The following is a 27407-nucleotide window of genomic DNA, read 5'->3' as shown; positions in this document are numbered from 1 at the left end:
AGAAGCAACTAACAAAAGATGACACAGGACTCTGGACTAGGAAGAGCAGAGAGAGAGTACTTCCAAGACCTGAAGACGCAAAGGGAATTAATCCTCCTAGAACCCAGATGGAGGAAGGACAGCCCAAAAGAAGCTGTGGTCTTCAGTGTAGAGACAGTTAATGTGTGGCCATGAGACAGCTGGGAATAAACTTTTTGCTGAACACAGCCTGTGGCCACTTTTCAGAGTTCCTATTTGTACCTACTATTGGCTAAACCCTCCAGAAGCCAGAAAGTAGGAGCACTTGCTGCTGTAGGCCATAAAACCCAGCCTCCAGAGGCACAGAGCTGGATGCAGGTCCCTAGTAGATATCTCAGAGAAGCAAACAGAAAACATCCAGTAGAGCTAGAATGAAATTCACTTTGACTCCTCACAAAAAGAAAAAGATTTGCTTGGCCAATTAACAGTAAAGTAAGATGTACACATCTTACTTAAAACACTTAGAAAGAATTGATCAATTAAAGCACCTTTTCCTTAGGAAAGCACTATTCAGGGAAAAAGAATTCTAACCATAAATCATTCTTCAAAAGTATAGTGATTGCCTCAGGAAGCTTAACAAGACCACACATTCATCGTGTGGTTATTGTTATAAGTACAGAAAAGAAACAAAAATGATTTTTTATAAATGTTTCACACTCCATAAATCTAATTATATAGATTCCTGTCTTCCTCAATTTGCTTGAATTAGTGAGGTTTTAGCATATATCAAAAATTTCTAAAAATGACCAACGATATTCCTTTTAAAACTGATAGAATTTTCCAAAAAATTCATAAAGTTTAATGGCTTATTAGAATAATGTGAATATAATCAAAATTCTTCAAAATTTTGTATCTGACTTCACCTTGCATTATTTTATCTGTTATCACTCCTCAGCATGAACCCTTAGAAAACTTTATCTTTTATTTTTTTTCTCTGCTACCCTCCTCCTGTACCACACACTTGCTAGTCACCTGCCTGGATTGATATCTCTGGAATTTTCCTCTTTTAAAACTCATCATCCTCATTCTCTCTATTCCAATCCACACAGATTCTTCTCTCACATGTACAGTTATAATACACAACTCATTTGCTTATATCCACTGCGATATCATTTTCCAAATATTGTTTCAGGGGAGCTTCACCCATATTATTAAGTCTCCAGTCAGTCTAGATATTGTTTTAAGTGAAAAGAATAATCCTACATTTTTCTTATACATTCTACAACATCTTCAGCTAATTTTCATGGACATATCATCTAAATGTTGCATTCATGAGGAAATCATGCCTATTTCATTTATTCTTATATATAATGATGTGTATGTGTATTTTCTTTTTATATCCTAATAAAAGCATTTCCTGATTGTTTAAAAAACAGAACACTAAACATTTTAGATTCATAAAACTAATGATTTAAATAAAGATATCCAAAAGTACTCTGGTACCATGTGGGAGAGTTATAGGATTCCTTGCAAAATGGGATTTTTTTTTTTTTATCCTGATATGTTTTACAGATTCATCTTAGGGCCTAAGTCTCAGAGCCAAATACCACTTTCCCAGTTTCTTTGGTCATCAAATAGTTTTCTAAATTATGAGGCATTTGGGCTTTAAGTATTAAGTAAACAATGCAACTTATCTATGTATCAGAGCAATTGAAATTTACGCACAAAGGTTATGTTTGAAATGTAGGAGCACATTGTCTTTTAACAGCATGTTTTATAAGGTCTGCCTTGTTGTTTCTGCCTTGCCATGGTGGACAGAATCAAAGCTGCACCCAGGTGACCCCATAAATAGAAAAGTTCAAATGGACAGCTCCCTGCCACTGTTGTGCTCCAGCAGAGACCCACTGAGAGGAAGCTGATCCTCTCTGGGCAGACGAAGGAGATCCTTGGAAACCAGATGCCTGATAAAACAATTCCACTCTGCCCCTTTTTTGCAATTAGATTGCCCTATCAATTCTTTACTAGAAATTTCATAAGCCTTCCTTTAGTCAGGTTTTATTTTTTTAAGATATACTTATTTATTCGAGAGAGGGAAAGCATGAGTGGGAAGCAGACTCCCCATTAAATACAGAGGCCTTCCAGGGCTCCATCCTAGGACCCTGAGATCATGACCTGAGCCAAAATGAAGAGCCACTTAACTAACTAGGCCACCCAGGCACTTCTGATTCAGGTTTTAAGTAAGGAGTTTGTTTAAATATGTATCTTGAGAAATGTCAATGTCAATAGATATAAAGGAAAAGTTCTACAGCCTTGCAAGTTTGAGATATTGAGTACACTATCTCTCTTGGGTGTTTACAACATGTTTAATTTAGTGAAGACTCAAGATCTGTAGTAAACGAATATGTTTAACTTAAATTCATCTAGTCTTTTCACAAATTAATTTGAATTTGGGATTCTTTCATTTTTTTTCTAGAATATCTATAAACATTTCTTAATATATCCATGTTTCACAAGACACATTTAGGAAACATTGCTTAAAGCACTTGAAGTTTTAAATAATGTTTTATCTGATTGGAAGTATGGTCTGTGTCCAATAATATTTATCAAAGCATGTACCTAAATTCCTCCTTTTAATTAAATACTTCAGTAGTTTTTCCTTATATCCATATTACTTACAATTTTTCTTCATCAAACTGAAAGATGATAAATAAGAATTACTCTTTATTTTGTTAAAGGAAAATTTAAGACAAAGTCATAACTTTCAGGCAAATATAAAGTTAACACATATTCAAGATCTTATTTAACTCATTAATGAATGAAGGAACCAGTAAGATATTGCAGTCAGTTCAAAGAAGAATTCAAAGGAAACACATATAAAGGCAATTATAAATGCTGAAGTGAATTTACCAGTGGAATGCATCTTCTTTGGGCATAGTTCATTGGCATTTTTATGAGCAAGAATCAATTTGTATTACTAATTTTTCTAGAAGGTACACAGCTATAAAATAACTCAAAGACAACTTAAAAGGGTGCTGGATGTCCAGGAGTGTATGTGGGATGTGTGTGTGTGTGTGTGTGTGTGTGTGTGTGTTGCCCAATTTAAAGTCTTACACGATATTTCCTGCCACTTTTTAATGCAAAGCAACCCCACTTAGTTTAACGACTATTTTTAAGTGTTTGTGTTCCTTGCTCTTTTTAAGACCTACACTTTCTTTCACTTTAGTATACTGATATCTTCTTTATTGAGTGATTCCTATATACCTAAAATAATTATTGTATGCATTATTCCATTTACACCTTACAAATATGACATTTTATCATCAGATGAGGAAATGGAGACTCAGAGTGACTAAGTTTCGAAAGTCTCATGGAAATAAGAAACAAAACTAAGCCTCAAATACAGTCTGACTCTAAGGGTCGTGCTCCAAATTACCAACCTGAACACAGTGCTTAACTTATGTCCTTCAAGTAGTAAAACAAACTCACCTTCGGTTTATCATGCAAATTGGTCTTCCCGAGTAGAAGTGTCACCACAAAAAGCCTGATTACATATCTATTTCCAGACCTCACCTCTCCCTTCCTTAACATTTCACTTGGATATCTAATGAACATCTCAAAATTAATTTTTCCTTACTCCCATATCTTATCCGTCAGCAAACATCTCTTCTTCCAACATTTATTCCAACCTTGTCTGCTCTCCTCCATTTTCATTGCTGCTACTGTGCTTCATTCAATTATCATTTCTTACCTGAACTGCTTCAATAACTTCTCTTTGTTAGGAGGCAGGCCATACCTGAACAGTGGAAAAAGAATGGACCAAAATAAAACTCTTTCATTGCTTTCAACTGTCTCAGATTAGTGTTCACATTTCCAAGGCAACCAGTTAAAAATGAATAATGAAATAGTATGCCAAATAATTATTCTTTGAGAGTTACGCAAATCCAAATAATGGCTATTCCCACTGAATAGCATGATTGCTTCTCCAAATGGGTCAAGTGAACTAGTTATCGTCTGGAATGTGAGTTCCCTGAATTTAGGAACATTTTTTTCTTAGTGTCTTTTTATTCCCAGTTCAATGCAGAGCATATATGGGATAGTCATTAAATAGCAATGAATAAATGAAATGTCTTATTGGATGCACATCCAACTGATGGTTTATATTGCTACTTGGTATATCCAATCAACTGTAATGTGTATAAAAATCAAACACTAGTGACAATGAAAAGAAAACACAGAAGCCGACTTAGTTGTTTCTCAGGCAGTCACAGATGTTAAGAACGAAGTAGGTAATTTTAGATCACTAAAAATATCAATTCACTATTCCCAAGAATTGCCAGATCTAATTTCTAACCCCTATGATAGATTATACGGGTATACTGTTTTTATTAAATGATGGATGAACTTCAGGAAGAGTACGGGTTGACATGCTTTTAATGAGACTGCTGGCTTAAAAATCTGCCTGGGTTTTTGCAAGAAATTAAATTTCTAATTTCACAAAATAATCAACTCCATCATGGACATTTAAGTAGCTATTTTGAGGGATGCATAGGTGGCTCAGAAGTTGAGTGTCTGCCTTTGGCTTTGGCTCAGGGCATGATCCTGGTTCTGGGGATCGAGTCCTGCATTAGGCTCCCCACAGGGAGCCTGCTTCTCCCTCTGCCTATGTCTCTGCCTCTCTTACTGCATCTTTCAGGAATAAATAAATAAAATATTAAATAAGTAGCTATTTTGAGCACTGTTATATACCTCCTAGTATGTTTCTATGAAAGTTCATAAGGTTTCTCCAAGATATTTTGGCATATTTTTCCAATCTTCACAGAAAAGGCAAAAACAAAACAGGTATGAAGTTGCTAATATTGAAGGGATAAATAAACTCCACAAACTTTTTCACAAAAGCAAACTGAATGGAGAAACTGAGATCGGAAATCAAGTTAAGATTCAAAGCAAAAAGTCAGGGTTAAGCCCTTGAATCCAGAAACAAGTCATAATGTGAAGCCATCAAGAAGCCACAAAAGCTCAGTAGTATCAATAAACTGATTTCATGTTCAGAACCAGAAAGCATAACAATATAACAAATTCTAGTGTGCTTCAGGAGCCACAATGGGACCACACACTGGAAACTAAGATTAGTTTTGGAATATCTCAATATAAGGCTATATCCTATGTATAAAATCAACATGTTAAATAACAGAAACTAAGTTAAATCAGCAAGTCTGAGGTCTGTCTCAGGGGAGTTGACAAAGCAGTCTCAGCTTCCAAATGAGGCTTTCTAGAAAGCAAGAAATCTAGAAAGATTATTCAACCATTATCATTCATTATCTATATCTAAAAGATCAGCCTTGTCAGTTAATCAATCACTGAGAATAACTTAATTTGTAATAATGAAGACTATTAAGTGATAAAGACACTAAACAGTTGATCTAAAAGAAATATATAACCCTAACAACTAAAATTAAATTTGCATAAATTATTTACTGAAGGCAACTGGGTGGTACAGTTGGTTAAGCACCTGACTCTTGATTTCAGTTCAAGTCATGATTTCAGGGTCTTGGATCAGTAGGGAGTCTGCTTCAGGATCCTCTCTCTCTCTCTCTCTCTCTCTCTCTCTCCCTCCCCCAGCTCTCTCTCTAAAATAAATAAGTACATCTTTTAAAAAATTATTTATTTACTGTATAAAATGAAGTTCAATTGTACCAAATGGTAATCACCACCTGACCCAAAGTAACAATAGTAGGAGTAACACTTTCATCTGGCCTTTGGTATGAGCCAGGCATTACAGTGCATTCATTATCTGATTTATCTCTCAGAGAAGTCCTACACATCTGAGGAAACTAAGGCTCAGAGAGATTAAATAATTTTTCCAAGGTGACATGATTAATGATTACTGAAAGAAACAAATGCAGGTCAAACTAGGTCAGTCCAACAGAAACCAGAACATATGTTTACTCTAAGAAAAAGGCCCCTGCAAACCTAATTTTCATTCTAATGGATATTATGAGAAATCAAATTATGACTTTTTACAACCAACAAGACTTTAGGAAGACAGGAAACTACTAAAGTTGTTACTTTTTTAATTCAATAAAATCATTGTACATGATTACTGTAAATTTAACACTATTTGTAGTGATGAACTACATTCTGCGTTAAAGGACAATAAAACCTTCCATGACTGCTGTAGTGTCTGGGTCTATTCCCAGCTCCAGCATCTGTGGTACCCACAGCCCATGCCATCTATCCTCCACTTTTCTCCATTCTCCTACACTAACTTCCACCTACAGGTATGTGTCATTACCTTTCTCACTAACAGGAAAATAAATATCTAAAAGTAAGGCTGGAGCTAACAAGTCCTTTGAGTTCTCCTTCAGAACACAGAATCACAAGTACTTAATAAATATGTTTTTATCTTTATTTTTTTAAGATTTTTAAATTTATTTTAAGGGCACCTGGGTGGCTTAGTGGGTTGAGCATCCAACTCTTGGTTTCAACTCAGGTTGTGATGCTCAACCCAACTAAGCCACCCAGGTGCCCCAACAAATATGTTTTTAAAGAAGAAAGAAAGAAACAGAGAAAGAGAGACAAAGAAAGAGAAAAAGGAAGGAGGGAGGGAGGGAGGGGAGAGGGGAGGGAGAATTATAGCAAAGAGCAAGAAATGAGCAGTGAGGTAGGGGAAAAAGGAAGGAAGTTAGGAAAAGCTATAGTTTACATGACTAAAATTAATCTTAAATTGTTAAACCAGTTCTTTAAAAGGTAAGTTTTCAACAAATATTTCTAAGGAGCAAGAACCAGTAAAAGTAACTCAGATTTATAGCTAATAGGCAATATCAAAATAGTTAAATCTTTGCCAGGTAGCCTTGCTAAGTATTATGAAGATTTAATCTAAATGTAAAGAAATGTAAAGATTTAATGTAGAATGGCATCAAATCTAATGGGAGAATATTAGTTGTTATATTTGTATATCCAAAATATTTGTAAAAGGAGAACAAAATTAAGTTTTGTTATTTTATTTTTTTATTTTTTTAAATTTTTTTTATTTACTTATGATAGGCACAGAGTGAGAGAGAGAGAGAGAGAGAGGCAGAGACACAGGCAGAGGGAGAAGCAGGCTCCATGCACCGGGAGCCCGACGTGGGACTCGATCCCGGGTCTCCAGGATTGCGCCCTGGGCCAAAGGCAGGCGCTAAACCGCTGTGCCACCCAGGGATCCCAAGTTTTGTTATTTTAAACTAACCTTGGTGGCTTTGAATAAATACACTTTCATTTGAATTAGCAATTATAGTGATAACATGAACTTTTTTGTAGTTTTTTTTTTCTTTTTTGTAGTTTTAAATGACTTTTTACTTTTTTTTTAAGATTTTATCTATTTACTTGAGAGAGAGAGCGTGTGGGGGTGAGGGTCGGGGGGGGGGGGAGGAAAAGGGCAGAGGGAGAGGGATAAGCAGAACCTTCCCTGAGCAACCTGATGTAGGGCTCAATCCCAGGCCCTGGGATCATGACCTGAGGCAAAGGCAGATGCTTAACCAACTGAACCACCCACATACCCCTTAAATGGCTTTTTAAAAGTAAGTCCTTGCAGAACTATTTTTAGGCAAAATATGTTATAAGAAATGGCCAATTTATAACGAGGAATTACAAATAGAAAATTATTCATTATAATTTCATTAAAATTTAATATTTAAATTTTGCTTATGTTACAAACCAAAATAAATCAAATTTTAAATATTTCTTTTTTTTTAAAGATTGTATTTATTTATTTGAGAAAGAGAGAGAGCATAAGTAAAGGGAAGGTAGAGGGAGAAGCAGACTTCTTGCAGAGCAGGGAGCCTGATATGGCGCTGGATCCCAGGACCCCAGGATCATGACTAAGCCAAAGTCAGATGCTTAACCAACTGAGCCACCCAGACGCCCCTTAAATATTTATTCCTAATTTTTAAATTTTATTGAAGCTTTTCTCTCTGTGTACATCCATAAAACCATCAGCATAACCAAAATAATCTGTATATTTATCACACCCAAGAATTTTCTCATGCCTCTTGGAATCGATTTTTCCTTCATCCCACCCCTCCTCCTCATTCCTTTATCATTATTGATTCTGTCATACATTTGTTTGCATTTTCTATAATTTTATATTAATGAAATATATATATATATATATATATATATATATATATATATATATAAAAATATAAAGCTGCTATGACCTTCCATGTTCAAGTCTTTGTGTGGACACATATTTTCATTGATCTCAGGTAAATACCTAAGAGTAGAATGGCTAAATCATACGATAGGTATATAATTAACTTCATAAGAAAATGCAAACTGTTTTCCTGGGATGACCTCCCCCAACAGGTGAACATTTGGTGCTGTCCTAACGGAAACTGAAAATGTGTATGGCCATTTGGGTAAGATCAGAAAGATGGTTGCTTCTGTCGAGCCGCAACAAAGATTCGGCAACGCTGTCACCCATGATCCTTGGAAGACAGACCCTTTACCTACGAAGACTGTGGCTCTAGGAGGCGTGGTTAGAAAATGGGGTGCTGGCGTTGTGCACTGCCTATGCCAGGTGACAAGGTACTGAAAGGAGAGGATTCCAGCAAAAATTAACCACTTCACATTTCACAAGCAGGAAAGGAAAGAAAGTTCTGCTAAGGGAAGTTCTCTGTCAATTTCCAGGAGGCCAGGACTTTGGAGCAGGGCAGGATTGGAAAAAACCAGCTGCCTCTGTTCCCCAAACAGATCAGATGGCCCTACAGCACCTTTCTCCAGAGGCTTGGCTTACAGATACTCAAATGTAAATCAGTCAATGGCAAAAACAGATGAAGGGCTGCCTCCTCAGCAATGCCTATTGTTTCAAATGGCCTCAAGGTGGCAAACGGTAAACAGAGGGAAACAAGGATGGTCAAGAGCAGCAACAGATAAATGAGCACCCAAGTATCAATAAGACAGGAAGAGATCTTTGACCAGGGTGCTTCTCAGATGAAACTAACTGGGAGCTGTTAACTAAAAGTCTGCATGTTAGAGACAAGTTGGCATTAAAAGTATGCCTTCCTGAGGCCACAAAGCTTTCAGAGCCTGCTCCCTTAGAGACCCAGCTAGGAGACCTAGGGACTATTTCAGAGGTCAGTACATTAACACCTAAAACCTTTGCCACTCAGGCTTGTGGCATTCTTTATCAAAGCAATTCCCCCAAAATCTTAGAACTAAAAAGGCAAATGGGAACCATGGAAACAATGACCTAGAGAATTTCACTCTTTCTTTTCCTTTTTTTTTTTTTTTTTTTGAAGTACCATAAACACCCATTGTGCTTTGACATTACAGACAAGTTCTACTGAACATTAGATGGAGCTTATTTTATTTCATTTTGTTTTTTATTTTTTTAAATTAATTTATTTTTTATTGGTGTTCAATTTGTCAACATACAGAATAACACCGAGTGCTCAATTTCACTATTTCTATGGATCAGTGGTGACTGTCTTTCTCCATCTTCTATTTCCAAACAAACAAACAAACAATTGTATTAGGCTCTTCCGATCCTACTCTACTATTCCTTATTGGGTGTGGCACAGGAAGTAGAAAAGTGAACTTTTCATACATCTTTGGGCATCCAGGAACCACTTCTGAGCCTGTCAGAATCCATGACATATCACTCAGAGATCCTGGACTTGGAGTTGGTTGCAGTTTATTGGATGGGATGTTGGTCTTTCTTAGCTGGGGCAAGAATGATGTGGACGCTGGGGAGGAAGTGTGTGCATGCACAAGGCAGATTGGGTGGCCATAGCAGTGGATGTGGGTACACAGCAGGTATCTCTATATACTATTCTCCTGTTTCTTTATAACAGTAGAAACTTCCCTTATGTTTTAGGTAGGCATGTGGCTGCTCAACTACAGACTACATTCTCCAGTTTAATTTATATCTCTTTCCTTTATTCCTATAAGTGTCAAGTTTATTTATTGCACTTAAATACACATTAAGACACCATTCTCAAAGGACCATCAAAGCAGACTGATTAATCTATGAGGCTCTCTACAAGGAATGATAGAATGAAGAATTTAAAAATTATTTGGATAACTCAGGCTTATATAGTATCAACAGGCAAAAAAAAAAAAAAAGACAATTGCTTATCTGAAAATATTCAATATTTTTTTAGATAATCCTTCATTTAATTTCTCTGTGAAGCAATCACTTTAGTAACATTTCATGGGCCTTTATAAATGTGAGAGCTGGTCATATTTTGTAAACAGTGGTCTCTTAGAGATCGAAAAATATGTGGTTTTTCTCAGCATATCTAAACTTTTGGGGATCCCTGGGTGGCGCCTGCCTTTGGCCCAGGGCACGATCCTGGAGACCCCGGATCAAGTCCCACGTCGGGCTCCCGGTGCGTGGAGCCTGCTTCTCCCTCGGCCTGTGTCTCTGCCTCTCTCTCTCTCTCTCTCTCTCTGTGTGACTATCATAAATAAATAAAAATTTAAAAAAAATAAAATAAAATAAACTTTTGTTAGATCTGTCTTACTGTGCATGTGTGCATATATGTATGTATAGATATTAGAGTTATGTATATAGATTTATGTGTATTAGATGTATATACATATAACAGTTGTAATTTTTTTTGAAAACCAGCAAAAATTTAGCTAGAGAAATTAATATATGATAAGACAGTTGATACTTCAATTAAGATAAGCAGTTACTTAGTAAAGAGGAAAAAGCTATTTTAAATGGATTCATAAGAACTGGCCCAGCAATTAATATCATATGCTTCCCTCATAGTTTTCCTTTCTGAAAAACAATGAATGAATACAATGTCATGTCACAATTCAGTACAGATATCATGAAAGTAACATTTAATGTTTCCACTAAAACAACAGTAAGTAATTGTGGAAGAAGAACAAAGGACTGAGGAGATCCCATCTGCAAGTTCAGATGGTAATATTGTTTAATACATTTAAAGTGCAAAGACTGGGCAGCCTGAGGCCCCTGCCTCCACAATGCTGAGGGAGCTAACCACTGTTGTATATTCATTATGAGAGGAAATAGAACATTTATTAAAATAGAGCATTATTTAAAAGCAAAGCAAAACAAAACCAGTATGGACTGTTTTTAAAACGTTTGACATAACAGTTAAGAATTTGAAAAATCATAAGATCGCAGCTAAATAGAAAGAACATCATTTTTACAAAGACAATTTTCATGAGACAAATACATTTGTATCATCTTTTATGGATGGTGTGTTCTAATGCTCTTTATTTTTTTTAATAATAAATTTATTTTTTTATTGGTGTTCAATTTGCCAACACACAGAATAACACCCAGTGCTCATCCCATCAAGTGCCCCTCTCAGTGCCCGTCACCCAGTCACCCCCATCCTCCGCCCTCCTCTCCTTCCACCACCCCTAGTTCGTTTCTCAGAGTTAGGAGTCTTTATGTTCTGTCTCCCTTTCTGATATTTCCTACCCATTTCTTCTCCCTTCCCTTCTATTCCCTTTCACTATTATTTATATTCCCCAAATGAATGAGAACATATAATGTTTGTCTTTCTCTGATTGACTCATTTCACTCAGCATAATAGTCTACGGCCATACCACCCTGAACGCGCCCGATCTCGTCTAATGCTCTTTCAACCCAGATAGAATGGGGAAGTGTTCTGTGATTCTGATTTTACTAAAGCAGTTGTTTCATGAGCAAAGCAAATAATTCAGGATTACAAAGACCGTGAACTATTAAGGAGATCTGTGGTTAAAAAAATCCATTTTATTAAATATCACATCATATTTATTCCTTTGCAAAACTTCTGGATAGAGTATGAAGGACAACATTTCTAAAGCTGATTGAGTATTAAATAATTCAAAACCCAAGAGTTGTGATCAAACAGATCTGTAGGCATATGTAAGTACCACTGAGGTGAAAGTGCCAACCAAAGCAATTAGATTGAAAATTAATGTCTGGAGGTAATCAATGGAAGAATTGGCTGTGGGTCTTCACATCTACATCATCTTTGTTTATTGCTGTAGCAGGATATCACAGAAAAACCAACTCATTTTTCAAAGACAGAGAAAGGATGTTTCCCTCAATTTAGGCATTCCTAAATTAAATTGGAATCTATAGGAAGTGATTCTATGCTCAGATCTTAAGCTGATTTTTATTAATGTTGTTGGCCAGTAATGAAGATAAATGGTAGGCTTATTCCACTTAAGTCAGAAACTACAAATGCAAACTTGGGACAGTTGGGAGTGATTAATTATATTCTCTCTGCAAGGGTTCATGGGGGACTGGGGTTACCTCTTCCTCTAATGATGTCTCTTCCCCTGACATTAGTAGCACTGAGGTAGGAGTTGAATATTTGACATTTTCTTCAATATCCAAATGTGACTTCCAGGCATCATAATGAATGTTTCAAGGTGAGCCCATCTTGGACATGTTCTTTACATTTCTTACTGTATATTATACCAGATGGTAACTAAGATCCTAATGGGATCCATTTTGGCAGTCATCTATATGATTAGGGAAACTTTGTTAACTTCTCATGAACAGAATTTTTCTGGATAACTGAAGGGTTAAATAGAAAAACTTGTTTTGTTTCGACCTAAGTAGCTAAAAAAATCTTTGCAAAATGAATTAGTCCACTTTACAGCCTTGCTAAGTAGGTATAGTAAACATAATTTAATATTTCTTTTATGATTGATGACTTTGCCATGTCATGGGGTCGGTATGAATTGTTGTTGTGGTAATAAGCTGCAGTATATTGAACTCTGAATCTGAACTGACCAGATATTAGTTTATTTCATTATGCTTTGCTTCTTTCTTCCAAAAGCAGAGAAGAGAAAAGGAATTCACTGGTGTTATAGTTCTAGTTAGAGCTTTTTACTTTATATGTGTGTCACACATTGTGTTTCTTAGGACAGACATGGCATGTAAAAAGGTTTTCAATGTTCAAGCCATACAGCCTTAAATGAGCACTTCCATGACCCTGTTCCTGAATGTGGGACACTCTTCCCAGCTCCACTCAATTTACAGGTACTTCAGTGCTTTTATATCCTCAGAAATTGCCATGATTCTAATCAGTGAAGAAATAAGCACAACTGTAATTGGACTGTCAGTATTGCTAATGGCTCCATGGTCAAATTGGCAAGCATGACAATTGTGCTCTGAATTCTGATCTTTTAATAAGGAGATGATAATGACTTACTGCCAAATTATGCTATCAATATAAAATACCATTCTCTGTAACTGTGGTGCCCCAATGCACATATGCAGGTCTATACAAGCTTTCTCGCCTTTTTTGAGAAAGGTTATAAAAACACAGGATGTAGGACATTTCCCAGAGCTTCTTCTTCAATAGATTAGGTGGGGGTTCCATCCATCACTCTGTTTTTGTTTTAAGGTCTTTTCACTTTGTTCAAACAAAGGAACCACAACTCTAAAAAATTCCTGGGGAACAAATATAGAAACTACATAATGTAATAGGACTCCTCAGGAATACTATTTATAAGATCTAAAGGGGTCAATTCTCTTTGCGCTACTGAAAATCTAAGACTGGAGGGCCACCTGGGTGGCTCAGTCAGTTAAACATCCAACTCTTGGTGTTGGCAGGTCATGATCTCAGGGTTGTGATATGGAGCACCTCATTGGGCTCTGTGCTCCATGTTCCGGGCTCAGCAGGGAGTCTGCTTGAGATTCCCTCTGTGCCCCCCTCCTCCCTGCTCATGTGTATGTTTTCTTCTCTTTCTCTCAAATAAATAAATAAAATCTTTTTTAAAATTTAAGAATGGAAACACCCATGGGAAATTATAGTTTGCTGCATGGCAAAGGTTGACAGGAGACTCATGAAGGTTATTCCAAATGTTTCCATAACTTTTCTAATCTCAAGATCCAAAGTCCTCAGGTTTTCATTTTTGCTAAAGTTTCCACAACAGCACAACACACTCAAGAGCTGGGGAACTTTTGGAAATATCTCTTTTGAAAGAACAAAGCAATTGCTCCTTTGTTAGATCAAGGAATAAGATGTGGAAAAGGAAGTAAGGGAAAAATCATATGTGGAGCACCTACTCTGTGAAGACATTTTGATAGGAATTTTCTATATATAACAATCCCCTTTTTAATCCTGTGAATAACACAATGTTAGCCTTTGTATATGAAAAAATTCATATACAAAGAAATTGAGATTTAATGGTACTGGATAATCTGCTCAAGGTAATAATTTCTTTTAAATAGTAACAATAATAATTATTAATAGTTACTATTTATAGAAAGCCTGCTACATGTCAAGCATTGTGCTAAGTCCTTTATACATATCATATAATTTCATTTCCACCATGACCATGTGGGGTATATATTCCTCACTTTTTATAGAGCAGACTGAGACTCAGAGAGTTCTAAGTGACTTCCAATATTAAAGTAAAAGGCAATTGCAATTAAAATTAAGATTTGTCCAAATCTAAAGTCTATTTCATTTACAGTATACCAAGTTTAAGTGGGAGAGATTTACACACCCTGGTTCCTGTAAGTATTAAGTGAGCCTTGCAGATCCAATTTAAGTGAGTGCTAAATGGGAGGTTTTGCCCATCAATAAAAAATCGGATTTTCAGAATATGTAACGCACAACTTTAGGCATTAAAAAGGATATCAAGATGCATACAACATAGTCTTTGCCTTCTAGGAATTTATGATCTGTAAAATACCCAGAAAAAGATTAGCCTGGCAGTTTATGATTCATACCAAATGGCTTCTAATAATAGCAAACATTTATTGAGCACTTATTTGGTCCCAGACATTTGTTCTAAGCCTTACATGTATTGGCTAATTTATTCTATAAGCAAGATAGGTAGGTAATATCATTACCCCACACCCACCCCCCAATTTTATATAAGAGAAAACTGAGAAACTTCTTTACAACATAAGCTATGGAGATATTCTGAGGTTCAAACAGTCCATTTCCCTTGGGGGCATTAGTTGTTTTTTTGGGGGTTTTTTGTTTTGTTTTGTTTTGTTTTTTTTTTTTTGTATATTTTTTTACTGGAGTTCGATTTGCTAACATGTAGTATGACCCCAGTGTTCATCCCATTAAGTGCCCCCCTCAGTGCCCATCACCCAGTCACCCCATCCCCCCACCCACCTCTCTTTCCCTTGTTCGTTTCCCAGAGTTAGGGGTCTCTCGTGTTCTGTCACCCTCTCTGATATTTCTCACTCATTTTCTCTCTTTTTCCCTATAATCCCTTAGGAGCATTAGTGAAAGACAGTTGTAAGTGGGAGAGGAGGTAGGCAGAGCTTTGCAGAGGCTTCAAAGTATATGGTGCTGCACACAATAAAAATTGCATCACTTTCAAGAGCTTGTCAAGCTCTTCAGTAACAGTGGAAATGTCCAAGATGGAAAAATTCTGATATCCTTATATTCAAGTGGACAATAACAAAGAAGGAACAAGAAAAGACAGTTTCTATAATAATCACTTAAAATCCTATATATATGTGTGTGTGTGTGTGTGTGTGTGTGTGTGTGTGTGTAAAGAGGAGAGCATCCCAAAATACATTTTTATTTACATTTTAAAGTAATTATGGAAAGAACCTTTAATAAAAGGACTGATCTCTTGATTAATAGGATAAAAAAAGAGGTAGAAGGAAAAGAATATAGATAATTTGAAATCATAATAAAATATCCAGGGGGAAAAATTGAAGCAGCAGAAGTTCCATTGTTAGAACCCAGCCATGGAGAAGGAAATGGATAACAAAGACAATGGTAAATAAAACTCCCAAATCCACTTTGGCCCTAAGCAGAGTATCTTTTTTTCTCAGCCCTATTTATGGGATGACATGGGGTGGAGCTGAGCGTGAATCAGGATTACTCTGCTTTGCCCAATTTTACTGAGTTTCATTGAAGAACTAAGTAGCATGTTTTATTTAATCTAAGAAACTGTCCATTGAAAACACACCATTAGTTTAAATGCCACTAAGGAAAATTAAATTATCATAATCAAACTATGCCAAATACTTTCATATAATCAATTATAAAGCCATCCTTACTTCAAAGATATTAAAATGTGAGCATATGAGCACATTCTAATCAATGAAATATTACATGAGTCAATTCTCAACTAGGTCTTACTTAACCTTAGTTAGTCTGCAAATCTATTCTGAATTAATGAAAACCTGACTATATGATCAGGCATAAATTAAGGCTGGAAAAGTTGAATCAATAATCTAAAAGAATAGTAGAACTAGAAAGAAATAGCAAACTGCAAACTGTTGTAAAGAGCATGGATCTTGTAATTAAGCATACTTGGCTTTTAGCTCTGGCCCCATGCTGTATATTTAAAATGAAAAAAATATTTAATCTTCTAATCTTCAACTGTCTAATCTATAAAATGAGAGTAATACTTACTAACACATCAAGGTTCTTGTGAGGATTGAATAAATTCATTTATGTAGAGCACCTACCACAATTTCTGGCACAGAGAACCTTTCACTCAACACTCTCAGTAAAATAAGTGAGGATTTACAGGCTATTAAATCATGCCATCGAGTGCATTGTCAGTACTAATATTAAAGGCACAAGGTTCTCTCCAATCCTATGAGTAAATTAATTGTCTCTTCCTTTCTCACTGATATCACCGCATATTCCTTTAGTGGTTGTGTGCCAGGCTTTGGCACCAGTGGAAATAAACTTCAAACAAAATAATGAGTAACTTTGAAGCTGATTAATTTCTAGATAAGCTTATGAAGTAAAAAATGTATTGGTTATATCACAAATGAAGGCAAAAGTGAAGTGTAAAATATTACAATTGATTTAATGAGTTCAAGATTTATGGATAATATTTGGTACCACATTCAGGGGAAAAGGACTATTGCTGTCCACAAATTTTAGTATATTGGTTTTTTTTTAGGAATAATCTGTTGTAAGATGGGTTTTGTTTGCTTTTTTTAATTTGTTCATGTCTCTTATAGTTATAATGGTCTTTAGACTTAGATTTTGTTTCTCCCTAAGGGTATAATAGATTAAACACTCTTATACTGTGGCTGATTACATTGCCTATGTATCAGAAATTCATTCTGATCTCTGTTGTATAGGACTGTAACTTTGAAATGCTCTAGTGGACTTAATATTTTTTCTTTCTTTTTTTTATTGTCAGTAATAGGTGCTGTTATATTGGCTTGTAGCGAATATGAGTAAGTAAAGGTTAGGAAAATCATACCAACAAAATTATGGGATGTCAAAAAACGTTAAACAAGCAAATTTCCTCTCAAAGAAAATGCTTTTATGAAAATAAAGATGGTCATTTCTTGGAGAACCAAGCTTTAAAAAAACAAGAGCCCTGAAAATTTTAAAGAAACGACTTATTTTCAATTATATCATTTAAGCAAGGTTCACTTATTATATTTTTATATCATCAATGAATAGCTAGCTGGAAACTTTAACATATGTTAAAGTTTTTAGTACTCTGAGGATAAATCTCACATTGACATGGTTAGAAATCATAATAGTAATTTTGTTTATATAAAGCCAAGTCAATGCTCAGCCTAATGGCTATTTCTGGTGGCTGTTTAAAACAGATAATTGATTAAAACCACATTAATCCAAAATGAAATAGATTATGTATATTGATAGGCAGTATAGTCTAAATAATGATTCTATGTAGTCACATTCACAGTCTTTGTAAGAAATGTGGTGAATTAAAATTAGAGTAACTACCATCAAACAAAAATTACTACACCTCTATTGTTTAGAACTTTTGTCATAATCATTAAGCATTTGACATATATAAATAAAAGTGGTATAAAATAGATTCAATTCTGATTCTTGGATCCAATATGACACGTTGATAAAATCAGCACTTATGAAAGGATCAAAGAAACAATATAAAGTGACAGAGAAAATTATTCCAGTTCAAGCCTTGCTGGGTCAAACTGGAATGTTTATGAGCCCCATGGCCCCCGGTGCATAAAGAAATGAAGATCAGCTATCACAACCTTTTAAAGAGGAAATAACTTGAGTTTCTGAAAGAAGATTCTCAAGGACTTTGAGGAAATCCCAGGTATAGTTCTATATAGATACATATAGATAGCTATAGATAAAGATATAGATTATATCTATTATATATAGTTAAATTATATATATTATATATTATATATAGATACATCTATCTAGATCTAGATCTAGATATATAATGTCCCCATGATTGAGTATATTCAGACAAGGCAATTTGCCTCTCTCCTCCCCTGGTTAGTAGCCATGACTGGGTACTACTTGGAATGGACTTTAAACTAGTCTTCACCCATAAAATAATGCCAATCTCACACAGCCATCATAGCTTTAAAGGATGGAGGGCATGTAGTTTAAGATTATCCAACTGTGTATTTTCTTTTGTGGACATGAATTGAGGAAGCATGTAGCCCCAATTTGAAGCTAAGTAGTCCTTTCATTTATGCCAATTCATTGCAGAGGGCAGATCCAAAGGTGTCAGAGAGATGCAAGACCTTGTTCAAATTCTCCTCTATCTTTGAACATTTTAGTACCATGCTACAGCAAAGCCCCTCTAGTACTTAAGCTAATTAGTTACAACTTAAAGCAACCTAACTGAAGCAGAGGGATGGGCTTATCTGCTCATCCAGAACCTAGCTAAAGTCAGTAGACATGTTTGCTATTTTCTAGAACGAGTAGTGAGAATTACTGATCTATCACGTGTTGTGCCCTGAGAGCAGTACAGCCTCTGATTTATCATCCCCCTGAAAATTTGAACATACTGAGCTACCTATTTGTGTCCTTCTAGCTTCTGCTGCCTAAGTTGACAGCCTGCTTTAAGTTATCACATAGCTGTTAAGAAGAAGCAAAGTCCCTCCATATCCAAGTAGATCTGGATATATTCTCTTAAAACAGCCAGAATGTCAATTTGAAAGTCAGACTCCCTACCTCCTTCTTACACTGCTCTTCCCTATCAATGAAAACCTGTGTGCCAAAATATGAACATTCCAGAAAATAACTCAGAATAGATAGCTGAATTCTTTTTAAGCCAAACTACTGAGAATAAATAGAATACTTAGGACTTTGTGCTGTTAGTTATTCTGTGTTTCAAGGAGATATAAGCTTAATCAGCTTTGCAAATAAGAAAGAATATAGCCAGGAAGAGAAGAAACGCATAGACTCCTCCCTTCTTTGGGATCCCTGAGATGGCTGAAGTGGTCACCAACAGTGGAATTCCAAACCAGCGAACACTAGCCTCCTTCTATTCCTCCAACCTCAGTCATCAGTGCAGACTGGGAAGCTGTAAGAAACTTCTGATAGTCCCAGATAGAACCATTCATTGATCCCAAAAAGACCAATGAAGAGAATGGTGCACCTTAATTTTCTTGGACAAAAGTATACATGGATACATAAACAGCCTCTCCTTCAAGCACCCAAAACTTCACTTAGTCCTCCATGTATCTGAAAAACATCAAAAGAAAGGTATCCCTCGGGATCCCTGGGTGGCGCAGCGGTTTAGCGCCTGCCTTTGGCCCAGGGCGCGATCCTGGAGACCCAGGATCGAATCCCACGTCGGGCTCCCGGTGCATGGAGCCTGCTTCTCCCTCTGCCTGTGTCTCTGCCTCTCTCTCTCTCTGTGACTATCATAAGTAAATAAATAAAAAAAAAAAAAAAAAAAAGAATTTAAAGAAAGGTATCCCTCTGTGCTAGGGCACAGAAATGTAACAGAGGTATCCCTTTGTGCCAAAATTAGCAAATATGAAAATATAAACTGATTTGCCAGATGAAGACACACATTTCCAGTAAGCATTTAAATAGATATTTAAAACTTTAAATATAACTCAAACTCAATCACAGAGAGTGCATAAAAGTAGAAAGTTGTTCAGGTGCTATAAACCCCATTTCTCCCCAGAAGGAGATCAGCTATTCATCTTAATCCTAGTAAAAGGGCTTCAGAAAAATTACTGGTAAGGAAATAAACCATAATATAAACTGTAAAAAAATCACTGGGAAATCTTGGCGTATGTCCTTTTTAATTGAAAAACACAGTTGCTCACTATTACCTACACCCAAAACTTCTTCCTCAATGGGAGAGGACAGTTTGCTGCTACATTGAACAAAGGGTGCATATTTCCCTTGGAAAAAAATTAGTTCACAAGCGCAGACAAGAGCTGGAGGTAGGTCATACTCAGTCCTCGCAAAGAAGGGCCACCTAAATGATGAACAGTCCTTGAAAGAAGTTGAACCAAATCCCTACCAACTGCAGAAACAGCAGCAGTGAGCCAGACGAGAGGGGACTAAGTGTGAATTTCCAGCAATTCCTTGATTGAACCCCAGACCAATGAAAAATCTAAGTTAGCAAGCTAGAGGAGGAGGATCTTGGAAAGAAAATATTGGCCGTGTCCTCCTCCATCAACAGGTTCCTAGTTGTAACAGGCCCTAGCTGGAAAAATGGGGAAATTTTCAACTTGGAAATTTTGACTTTTATGTGAGACATGACATTCTAATTTCAGACTTTGGTAATTAAGAGAGACTCTTGGATTCTTTTTTTCTTTTTCCTAAGAGTGATTATAAAAGTCATGGAAATAACCAAATTTTCAATCAGAGGACTGGGGAGGTAAAAAATTTTCCCATTGAACATAGTTTAAAGGGCTAACAAAAATCAATATAAAGTTACTTAATTTTTAATTATTGAGGGTTTTAAAATACATTCATATAATAAGATCCTTGGGGAGGAGGAACAGCTCTCTGTTGAGAACATATCAGCACTACCAAGGTTCCCAAGACCCTTGGGAGCAAAAAGTTGTCTTTTAGCTGATGAGAAAGAAGCTGCCCACTTTGAAGTAGCAACAATATTCTAACAGTTGATGCTAGAATTCAGGTCTGGGCAAGATACAAGAGCTGTCAATGTGAAAGACAAAATGAGGCTTTAAACAGACTTTGTACAAAGAGGTTTGATGAATACATGAACAATGTTCTATACTTAATACCTAAGCTTTTGAAATTTGTTGTAATTTAAATGTTTTCTTATATTCATATAATTGGATTTAGTTAACAATGAAATCTCACTAATATATAAAGTAATGCATGCTAGTTTACTACTACAAAAATCTAGTATTGTTATCAATATGCATTGTAACAATATAGTTCAAGGTTCCTCCAAAGAGCTCAGAGCAAAGTAATTATTTCAAGGTGTTTCTGTGAAGTAGGCAGGAGAGCTCATTATTATGAAAATAAATAAGGATTTCAACAGATTTGCAATGAATTTTCCCAAGTTCACACAATGAACTGACTCATGGCAGCTAAAATTGACTGCCTATTTCTTGATTTCTAGCTCAGTGCTTAAGAACATTAGTATGCCTATTTACCATTTCTTGTTACAATCTTTAAAATGTGCAGTCTGCATTCTTTTTCATTAATTCAGCAATATTTATTTGGTATTTACTCAATCCAGGCACTGTGTTAGATGATGTCATACAAATTTAAAGGTTATAAACTATCAAAACAGCCATCCATATTAAGAATGCTGGTAATTGTAAGAAATCTCATTGTGATTTAATTTTGTTACTAATATAATATTTCAATTTTATGTTTCCTAAGGATGGAAGAAGGGAATATGGAGCCATGGAGGATTTTGATTGATTCACTTTCAGATTATATTCAGTCAACCTATACTCTGTTATCTCACTGATTATAAACAATAGAAATGTTTTCTTTTGGATGCTAAGGGTTTGTTCTGTTTTCATTCAAATATCTGATTCCTTATTTATTCTATCATGTGGTTTTCACTTTTATTATTTTTTTAAGATTTTATTTATTTATTTGACAGACAGACAGAGAGTAGGCATAGAGACAGGCAGAGGCAGAGGGAGAAGCAGTCTCCCCACTGAGCAGAGAGCCTGATACCGAGCTTGATCCCAGGACCCCAGGATCATGGCCTAAGCTGAACGCAGACACTTAACCCACCGAGCCCCCCAAGTGCCCCTGGTTTTCACTTTTATTTTATTTTTTTTTTCAGATTTTATTTATTTATTCATGAGAGATACAGAAAGAGAGAGAGAGAGAAGCAGAGATCTAGGCAGAGGGAGAAACAGATTCCATGCAAGGAGCCCAATGTGAGACTTTATCCCAGATCCTGGGCTCACACCCTCAGCAATAGGCAGATGCTCAACCGCTGAGCCACACAGGCATCCCTGGTTTTCACTTTTAAAGGATATAACTAGGGAATCCCTGGGTGGCTCAGCGGTTTCGCGCCTGCCTTCGGTCCAGGCATGATCCTGGAGTCCCGGGATCGAGTCCCACATCGGGCTCCCTGCATGGAGCCTGCTTCTGTCTCTGTGTCTATCATGAATAAATAAACAAAATCTTTAAAAAAAAAAAAAAATAAAAAAAAATAAAGGATATAACTAAACTTCGCAAAACATTTTAATTGTATTCCATTGTTCCTGCTTTTTGTTATTGTTTGCTATCCATGAATTTATTTTTTATATCACTACAATCAGCCAAAATGTGATTTTTTTTTCTAATCATAAAATAATGTTGTCAAAAATCAACATAGAATGGATGCATGTAGTCACTGATGCCTCTTGTTCTGTGGTAATTGAACCATGAACTTTTTAATCAACATCCACTCTGTGGCATATAAGTGAAGTTGCAAATACATAAATACCTTTAATTGTTCCTTATTATACAAAGTCATCTAAAAAATCATATTCATAGACTATGCTGGAAAGGTTGATTATGCTGTCTGTGCTGTTTGTACAACCCAGCACTGTTTTCCCACCCTGACTCCCCCTAATCTCAGTAGCTGAGAGCCTGACCACTGCATTTCTCAGAACCCCTTGCCATTTTTGGATTCCAGGTTATATTTTGCCAATGAGAAGCATTCATGCAATGTATGAAAGGTGCAGGAGAGAAAACAGAGTTCATACCATTGCTCCTATGTTAGGATGAGCAGAAACATGGTCTTCAGTAGATTTGAGGTTTTGCAGTGACCTCCAAGTGTTTCCTAGTGAATCACTTATATTGGCATTATAGAAAACCTATATAATAATTAGTAATTTTTCCACGGCTTTTGAAATTCCTTGCCTCTGTGTGAGGCTGTGGTACAACTAGGAATTAACAGAGATCTTCCATGACCTTTGCTTCTCCAGGCATCCTAACAATTAAGAAAGCTCCTCATGCCCTCTACTAAATCCTCCCCTGTCTAATATAGTTCAAGTAGTTGCTCTTGTCCAGGTAGGAGCTTCTGAGAAAATATTTGATACTGAAAGTGATCTTAAAAAATAGACTTTGAAAAGGAAGAGGATCTGGGATTGCTTGTGCTTCATTACATTTGAAGATAAAATAATCTCAAAGTTACGGTCTATGACATTTAGATATTTTTAAATAATCATTAACTTATCACTATAGTTGTCTAAAATGAAGTGGCTATTAAAGACCAGGATTTGGGATACAACGAAGCTGCTATAATAAAACAATGAGTTATAAATGATGACTACAGGGACTATAGGGCAGCCTAACTACTTCTGATGCACTACTTATTTCTACAAAGAGAAATTGAAAAGCTCAGGATTTTAAATTTTCAGCTCACAGGACAATCAGAAAACAAAAGAGCTTCCAAAAACTTCTTCTAGTCTTGTAGCCAAATATATGATGGACGTGATTGAAAACTGAACTCGTCTTAAGATGCTTATTTCAGAATTACAAAGCACGCTGGATTTATAGCCTTGTTTGGTATTATATATGAAAGTTGGGATACTTATTGGGAAAGAGTGGGGATTTGAGGTGGATTACGACAGTTTTGAACCTTCAAATTCCACTGAACCTTCTTGAAAGTAGGAGACCTACCTCTCCTGTGTGAAGAAACCAGGAGGGCTATACTAGCAGCAAGTACCTTGCTTGGGGATGCTGATTCTCCAAGAGATATGCTTCATCAGGTTATACTGCTTCCAGACCCATACCTGTACTCAAATCACAGAAGAATGGGCAGAGGGTAACTTCAGGGAAGATAGTATATCCATCAAAAGAATTGAAAGCTTTTGCTAATTTATATCGATGAAAATCTGGGGAAGAATGCTATGCATGGATTCTGAGGGTCCTAGTACAGGAAGATAGAAACATGTTGTTGGAATAAGCCACATTTATCCTCATGATTGCACTTTCCTCTATATAATGGATTAAAGATGCTTGATGTTTGAATATGCAATTGTGGTTCACCAGATTATTCGGCCAGTAGACTGAAATTTGGGCTCCATGGTGGCCAAGGCTAGATGAAATTGAGGTGCAAGAGTTTCCAGGGTATAATGTAGATGAAAATACAAAGAAAGATAGAAATGTTAGTGCTGATTTATCTAGTGTTACCTGCCACTCACCTCCTCCTTGTGTTACCCGGTTGGCTCCAAGGATGTTCCTTTGCCAAAGCACTAAGAAATATCCTGTAAGGCCAAGCATGATTATAAGAAGAAACTTAATTGAAATGGTCTTCCTAAATTCAGTAGCAGATAATGGGATCCTGGAAAATGACAGAGGCCAAGTGGTTGTTCTTGAGCTTGAATGCTGGAGACAAGTGGGCATGATTCCGCAAATGGCCAGCATCAGGTTAAAACAATAATCAGAATGACTTAAGCTACAGAAATCAGTGGTGGAGGGGAATAGACCATAGTGTCCACTAGACTGAAACAGAACTGCTCCCTACTACCTACTTGATTTTTATAATTTAAAATATTTTAGGTATAATTTTCAGATTCGGGGCACAATAGAGGATTATGGCCTCTCACCCAGTTTCCATATGCAAAGCCCTTGGGATGCAGAGTATACCATACCAGGTTCTTTTGAAGAAGTACCCTGTGTCTGTTTCAAAATAATAAACTGAACCTTTCTGGAGAATCCTCAAATGAATCTATAGTTACCAACCAGAGTGACGGTACTATAAAATAAGGTAATTTCCTCAAGTTTTGATAGCATCGTAGGCAAAGATACACTCTGCCAATGCCAGAATACCTACATTAGTTCTTTGACTTATGAGCTATTAGAAGGAATGATTATTAGTCCCTAGAACTATCTCTTCTCCTCCAAATTGTAAAGTAAATTGAAGTATGGCACAGAATCGTGCCACCAAAACAAGACTAGAAGTAGGCAGGATTCCTATTACATCTACATTTAACTGGTCTATTTGATCAGGGCTTGAGTAGATATCCATAGAGAAAGACAGTGGATTCAGGAAGGAACTCCAATCACAGCTGTTTCTCCAAATGTGATCTATTTTCCGGAATAAACGAACACATCACTGAGATCTGCTATCTAGCTATTGATCGGCAAATGCTTTTTCAATATGCTATTAAGGAAAATATACAGCAAAGAGACTTGATTTCTCTTAGTAGGGCAGCAGTATATCTTTGCTTTACTTCACCTCAGGAATAGGCCAACCGTCTGCCCTTCTATCATAATCAAATGATTATGGGCTTGATCATTTAGACATTTTGTTGATCCACTACATTGATAGCAGTGGATTACATTTTCCAAGATGGAAAAATGGTCTATGTGAATTTCGCTTAACCTCTGATAAATCCTGTCCCAAAGACTTGGCTCAAACACTGTCCTGGGACTTTTGGTTATTAAGGGATACTACAGTGAGACAAAGTAAGCTAAATGATTTGTTTTAACTTTTAAAAATAAATTTTCCTTTTTCTGTTGGTAGCTTCAGACAGAAGTTTTAGAGGAGCCCCTGGACTTGAAAAAAGGTGATGACAGAGAGAGACCTCTATAGAGAGTGAGAGCTTGAGTCAAATACAAGGTGCATAAGGCTCTTCCTCAAAAGACAGCCAGATTCCATGAAGGGAATCCCTGTGGCTTTGAAATCATGATGTCTGATACTGGTATGCAGAGGTTAGTTGTTACTGCTCTCTGATACCGCCATCATCCAGTAACTTCCATTTCATTTGGGAAAATCTCCATACTTCAAGAAATGTACTACAGTACACGTATCTGGGTTTTTTTTTTTTTTTTTTTTTTTTTTTTTTTTTAGTGCTGTATCCAAGGACTAGAACATTACCTGGCATATAGAATGCACTCGATTAAAAAAATAAAAATAGGATAAATAACTGGATTAGTGGAGCCTTTGGAAATGTCTACATGATATTTTGCCTATGCCTGGGATAAAGTGTGGGGAGTGAAAACTGCTAGGTGCACAGATAAAACAACTATAGGTGAAAAAAAAAAAAAGCAAGGATTTGGAGTTCCAAGTAGGCAGTGTAGACAGCACCACACATTTAGGCATATATACCCTGTACTCTTTGAAGAATCCTTAGAAATCCTGGAGAAGGAATTGCATTGATTTTTCCATCAATTACTTAGGATGGAGGCTCACATGATTGTATGAGAGTATCAAAGGAAAGGTTGACTTCTAGAGACTGAAGGACTTGGGGATATTAGGCAGCATGTAATAGATTCATTTCAGCTAAATCTCATAAATGTGCATTCAGCTTGCTGAGAGTTGTAAATTACTAACTTAGCTCTTGTCTGCAAAGAGAAAATGCAAAACCAAAGGTGCACAGTCCAATTTTAGGTCAAACCAGTGTGCAATTGCACAGAGAAGCCCTACCAGCTGCTTCTGCATAAATGCCATCTGACAGGCTCTTACATTTTATGCTGGACCCTTGAAAGGAGAGGATCCCACTCCACTGGAGACTGAACGTTGTTATTTGCCATGGGTGCATGAGGACCCGGAGCAAGTCATGAATGGGGCACTAAGTCTGTTCGTGCAGGGGCCCAGATGGAGAACTATGTCTGTGGGAGCAGTGTTCCCAGGAACACAGATGTTCTGACTTCTCGTAGCTCTCAGAAGGGCTGTCCACTCAGACATAGCCCCTATTTTCTCTGTTCTCTGAGGAGGCCCAGGGGATGAGGAGCAGAATGGTGGCACCAGGGCTATGGAAACATCTTCTATGTAAGTTAAAAAGCAAAATGGTGTATGACAAAGATTTATTGTAACAAAGAACCAGAACAACCTTTCTGAACGTTTCCTCTCAAGGAATCCTACATTTGTATTTATATCTCAGTACAAAGTTTATACTAAATGCTAGTGGACTGGGCTCAAATTTTCACAGGAACAGAACTTAGGTGTACAAATAGTAAATTTCTTTGCTTCTCCACAACTGGACTGAATTTAGCTTCCGAGCCTCAATTTCTTCTGATGGTGGTGAATTTTATGTGGAAATTGAGGCTCACTCCCTCAAATTAGTGATCACTGAGTACTCTCAGTTTTCAGTTTTCAGTAAGTACTTCTCCCTTTTCAGTAATTTCTCGAACTATCAGAATGTGTCCCCTTCTCCTTCTCTTTCTGATGGTGGTGAATTTTATGTGGAAATTGAGGCTCACTCCCTCAAATTAGTGATCACTGAGAACTCTCAGTTCTCAGTTTTCAGTAAGTACTTCTCCCTTTTCAGTAATTTCTCGAACTATCAGAATGTGTCCCCTTCTCCTTCTCTTTCACATCGCTCCAGGAGC

Source organism: Canis aureus, chromosome 6 (genome assembly GCF_053574225.1).
Source record: "Canis aureus isolate CA01 chromosome 6, VMU_Caureus_v.1.0, whole genome shotgun sequence".
Lineage (NCBI taxonomy): Eukaryota > Metazoa > Chordata > Mammalia > Carnivora > Canidae > Canis > Canis aureus.
The sequence above is the reverse complement of the archived record's forward strand: the minus strand, read 5'-3'. Positions refer to the sequence as shown.